Source organism: Mus musculus, chromosome 2, assembly GCF_000001635.26.
Source record: "Mus musculus strain C57BL/6J chromosome 2, GRCm38.p6 C57BL/6J".
Lineage (NCBI taxonomy): Eukaryota > Metazoa > Chordata > Mammalia > Rodentia > Muridae > Mus > Mus musculus.
Window position 1 is genome coordinate 4,240,503 of NC_000068.7, and position 6,051 is coordinate 4,246,553.

The window sequence follows — 6,051 nt, forward strand, 5'->3', positions numbered from 1 at the left end:
CACTCAGTACTTTATATGCGTCCTGACAGTCATGTGGTGGGTGGTTTTTCTCCATGTGCCCTCGTGGCCATGGTGGTTTGGAAGCTCTGTAACCACAACATAGGTATATCTATCCCTTCCCTACTTTGTTCATATCAGGTATTTTGTCACAAGGATGAAATATTAGATTAACATAATTATAACTGATTGTCCCAAACATCCTTACATATGCTCTCCTCTCAAAGTTTCCATTAGCATTGAGGGAGTTAAAAAAGGACCTGAACTCCAGTCATCAAATTTAGATCCTAGTGCCAATCATAATCTGCCCCTAAACCCTAATGTTAGAACCCTGAAAGGTTAAACCCCTTAACGTCTGAAAGTCCCCCCAAATCACAATCCCCAAATACTGAAATGCCAAGTGTTGAAATATCAGACAGCATGTTCATGAAAACGAGAGTTTATGTTGGAAATGGTTGTCTAAGCAGATTGGGGGTGGGGGGCAAACCCTGGAGAAGGGACCAGTGTGTGATAATGCTCTGGGGCTGACAATTACATCTTGTTGGTAACACATATCTAGAAGGCTGGAAAACAACCATTCTTAGAGTACTAATTCACTTTACACATTTTTTGTTGTTGTTGAAAATTTGATTGGGTCAAAGGTGATCACCCAAGAAGTCACTAAGTGTACAATAGTGTTCATGTGCAGAAAGATATTGAGACCTCCCCAGTAAATAGGGAGAAGGTGCCATTGCTTTTTTTTTTTTTTTTTTTTTTATGTTTGCCTTTGTGAAAGATAAAAATTCTTAAGATCTGGTGCTGGAGAGATGGCTCAATGGTAAAGAGCTCTTTCAGAGGGTCTAGGTTGAGTTCACAGTACCATGTTGAGATCACAACTTCCTATTATCTCCAGCTGTAGGGGATGCAGTGCCCACTTCTTGCACTCATATGTGCGCACACAAGCACACATGAGCACACACACACACACACACACACACACACACAAATATATCCATTATTTTAAAAATAAAATAAATTTAAAAAAAACTTGCAAGATCTCAGCTCTCTTACACTATGAAGGCTGTAGTAGCTTACAGGCATGAGAAATATGTCCTCATAGAACAATATATATATATATATATATGTACGTATATATATGTATGTATGTATATATACATATATATACATATTGTGTATTTATTCTTTTAAGTTTTATTTTATGCGTGTGACTATCTTGCATTCATGCAAGCATGTGTACCATATATGTTCCTGGTACCCTCAAAGGTCAGAAGAGGGTGTTAGATGTCCTGGAACTGAAGTTATCGGTAGCCCTGAGCTGCCATGTTAGTACTGGGAAGCAAAACTGAGGCCTCTGCAAGAGCAGCCAGTGGTCTTCATGGCTGAGCCATTTCTCCAGCCTCTGTTGTATAGTTCAAAGTAATGAAAAGAAGGGCTCTCTAATGCTTCACTACAAAGAAACAATAAATAGATGTTGATTTGATCGTTATATAATGGATACATATCACAGTGTGCCCTATAAATTTGCTCAGTTACTACTTACTGACTAATAATAAAATTTTCAAAACCTCAAAAAATAATTTAACTTTGAAAAAATAAGATTATGAGACTAAGAAGTAGGCTCGGTGGTAGAGCATTTGCTTAATATTCCTAAGGCCCTGGGTTCTATACACAGGGCTACAAGAGAAATCAAACTCAAAAAAAAAAAAGAAAAAATAATATGTGATATTGTTCATATGATTAAATACAGTTATGGGAGATAAGTATCTAACATGTGCCAAGGCTGAGCAGGTCCCAAAGAATTCCATCATCACAAAACAGTAAAATAATAATATGAGCAGGTTTCTACCAGAAACAGTTGTGGAAGAGAAAATTGGTTTTAAAGAAATCGGCTGTGTTTATGTAAATGCAATTATAATTTGTAACAAGCCTCCTCTAGCTCTTGGTAACTCGGAGCCTTGTCTTGCACTGCTGTGTCAGCACTAGAAACTGGTCCAAGTTCTTGAAGATTTTAAATTATTGAGGCCATTTTTCTTTCACACTATCGTAGAATCTGTAGACTTCCCTTGCCGGAAGTATTTGATGTTGTATAAACTTCTGTAATATCATGAAGAAGTTTAAACCATGAAGAAGAAGGGCTGAAGGCTCTGGTCACATGCAACATCCCATTACCCAGTCCCACGTGGTCCACTGTGGCTTAGCTGTGTCATCCACTCAACTACTTCCACATTCCAATTGTTGTGTAACCATAAGGTACCTGATCATTTAATTCCCAGATTCTCTCTAGTGTAGTGGGTACACAAATTTAAAAATATATATATATATAAATTTCACTATCCAAGAGGACATGCAGATAGAATCAGATCAGAATGCCCTGTATGAGACACTCGCTGTTCCGTGCATCCGCTGGGCATGAACTCTGGGCATAATCCCCAAAGGCAGTGTCAGGCCACGGAGATCCTGCTGCTCTGCCCAGCAGTTTATAGGAGCCATTCCAGCTCAGATGTTTTTCAACTGTTGGTTTTGATTGCTGTTGCTTTGATTACCTTCATAATCCAATATTCAGCCATTAAACAGTTGAGAATTCAACCCCAAAGCTTGTGTACCCCCCTGGATCTGATGATCAGTTGCTGTAGAAATGGAGGGTTGCAGCTCAGAGCCTGGTGGGAAAGATCTGATGTGTTTGTATGGTGTATGCTTCCCCTACTCCACTGCTGTGCAATCTACTCCATCAACAGAATCCTCTTTCTAAACTCTTCACCTGTACAGCCTGTCTTGTCCACCCTTGTACTTCCCTTGCAAGTATGTTACTGCCCTCTCACCCACTGGTAGCATCTATTGAACATATCTTGGCCAAGATACTGCCCACTCCATCAGCCTTCCTGCCTGAGCTTTTCCCTATCAGGCACATCATCCAGGTAATGACCTCATCCCCCATTATATTTTGGTTTTAGAGAAGGTATCCAAGGTCCTTTGTGTCTGGTTCCAACTACAAAACCACAAAGCTGAACACACAGACTGGTGGGAATTCTTGCAGATAGCACAACAGCTCTAGTTCTGCATAGCCTAAAATGCCTGCACCACACTCAAGAAGCTTCCAAGCAGATTCAACCTGTCAATCAGTTCACCTCAGCGTCAAGAGCATCCTCACTCCCCTACCCTCGCCCAGCAAACGGGACTTCAAGAAGCACAGCCACCAGTAAAAGCTGCAAAAACTCCAGGAAGGGGTGTGTGAGGGAAAGTCATGCTTGGCATCAAGAGCGAGCCAAGCAGTTGGGGGCACCCTGGGTTGCTTGGGCTGCCGGGAAGGATGGTTTTTTCAGAGAGTACTCTCATAGAGCACGTATTGTTCTCATTGATTTTCATTCTTTAGTTTCATGTAATTACTGTTTCTTTTATCTCCTTTCTTTGGCTTTCTCTCTTTTCCTTGGCATATATTATAAACATATGTGTTCATTTTTCTGGAAATCTGTAGCCCTTGCTAAGTTTTATTAAGGGGTTCATTTGAAGAAACAAACTCCCAGTTAGTGAGATGCAGGACTGGGGATTCCGGGAAGGTGGAAGCTGATGTCCAGAGTATGTTTTATTACTCGGGTCTCCCTCTCACCTCATTTGCCTTTAAAACTAAATATGTGACAAACTGAGCTATCTCGGTGAGGAATGGGTGCTCACAAAAGGCTAATTACTTTGGTTTCCTCTTGTCTTTAAAAAAAAAAAATTCCCTTTCCCAAAATAGCTGATAAATGGTTCTTTGTAGGGATGACCGGGCGCAGCTTCCCCTGCCGTTAAACGCCCGTTTGACATCTTAGTGGGCGTTAGGGTTGCATATCAGATCCAGACCTCAAGCTGGGATGCTTGTGTGTGAGGGTCTCAGAAGGTTAGGAGCTAGAGGACACAAGCTGATCCTAACAGGAAATGTTTACCTTACAATATTTTAGATTTATAATCTTCCGAGTTCAAATGCTCCGAAGTCAGAAGAGGGGGCTGTGAACACTCTGTGGTATCCTCATTGCACAGCCACATGTGCCATTTTGGTTGACTTTACCCAAACTCCCCTTCACTTGGTGCTTTTTGGATTTTACCATAGAAGTTACAAAATTCTGAGTTCCTGAGACCCCTCTCCTCCCACCCCCTTTTGCCCGAACTCAATCCCGTGACCCTAAATTGCTTCACATCTCTGACTTTGCCGCCAACCTCCCATTGTTCAGTTGATCTCTACTAGATATCCAGAAGAAAGCAGCCTTATTAAACGGTCATCATAATGAATGGATGGATGATTGATTGAGCCTTCCCAAGAGAATTTTGATTTAATAGTGTTGTTCTCATAAACCTGTGTCTACTGGACAGAATCTCAGGTACCTACATCAACATTTACTGAAGGCTTATTAAAAGTTGGTTGTGGTCCTTAGTGCTTTGTGGCAGTCACAGAATTAAATAAGTAACTATGCAAAACAGGGAAGAACTCTTTTCTAACACCTCAGTCTTTCGTCCCTCACTTTATCCTAGCCACCAACTCCCACTTCATCCAGGTATCTGCTTATATATACACCGTATCCAATCTTCCCACCAAACCTCGTTCTCACGTGTCCCACACTTGGAGAAGATGCCAATTAAGTAAAGCATTTTGCACCATAGAGTGGTTCTCTCTGCTCTATTATCACCTTACTCTGAACCACTGCACCCAGACCTCACTCTTCCACCTCCAAAGGATTAAGCTCCACGACAAAAGTAATTTGATGCTTGTGGGTTTTTTTTTTCCCCTTACCATTCGCATCTCTTCATCTCCTAATTTGAAAATGTTTTCTAATCCAAAGCAGCTCTTCCTTCTAAACTTGGCTTCCCCGTGAAGTTCTTTCATATGGTGGAAATTACCATACTTTATTGGAATGTATGAGGAAAAATGTTTCCATTTTCTCTCTTTCTTTCTTTACAATAAATTCACCTTTTTGTTTTGTTTCCAGACAAGGGTTTGTGTGTGTGTGTGTGTGTGTGTGTGTGTGTGTGTGTGTGTGTGTGTGTGTAGCCCTGGCTGATCTGGAACTTGCTCAGTAGACCAGGCTGCCCTCAAAAGTCTCCCAAGGACTGGGATTAAAAGCATGTGACACTGCACCGCTATAATAATTCATCTTATGCCAAGTTTTTTTCCCTATGTTCTGTGAATGAGCAGGGTTTGCACAGGGGCTCCTATTAAAGTAAACTATGTACTTGTTTGTTTGTTTGTTGGACAGGGTTTAAGTATTTTATTTAGTTTACAGTCTCATCAACATTTGTTTTCTTTTTTCTTGGATATTTTCTTTATTTACATTTCAAATGTTTTCCCCTTTCCAGTTCTCCTCTTTGGAAACCCCTCATCCCATCCCCCTTCCCTCTGCCTCTATGAGGGTGCTCCTCTACCCACTCACCCATCCTCTCGCCCTGGCATTCCCCTATACTGGGGCATTGAACACATTCAGGCCCAAGGGCCTCTCCTCCCACTGATGTCCAACAAGGCCATCTTCTGCCACATATGTGACCAGCGCCATGGGTCACTCCATGTGTATTCTTTGGTTGGTAGTACAGTCCCCAAGAGCCTTGGGGAGGGGGGTCCTGACCTGTTGACACCGTTGCTCCCTCCATGGGGGCTGCAAACCCCCTCAGCTCATTCAATCCCTTCTCCATCTCCTCAATCGGGGACCTCCAAACTCAGTCCAATGGTTGGCTGCAAGCTTCCTCCTCTATATTGGTCAGGCTCTGGCAGAACCTCTCAAGAGACAGCCATATCAGTCTTCTATTAGCAAGCTCTTCCGGGCATCCACAATAGCATCCTGGTTTGGTGGCTATATATTAGATGGATCCCCAGGTGGAGCAGTCTCTGGATGGCCTTTCCTTCAGTCTCTGCTCCACAGTTTGTCTCCATATTTCCTCCTGTGAGCATTTTGTTCCCCCTTCTAAAAAGTACTGAAGCATCCACACTTTGGTCTTCCTTCTTCTTAGGCTTCATAAGGTCTGTGAATTGAATCTTAGATATTCCCAACTTTTTGGCTAGTATCCATGTATCAGTGAGTACATACCATGTTT

General features: G+C 42.0%; 1 protein-coding gene across 3 annotated transcripts in view; it reads left to right on the forward strand.

Moving 5' to 3' along the window:
• Positions 1-6,051, forward strand: part of Frmd4a (FERM domain containing 4A) — a 596,394-nt gene that overhangs the window by 222,853 nt on the left and 367,490 nt on the right. The gene's annotated exons all lie outside the window — the stretch shown is intronic.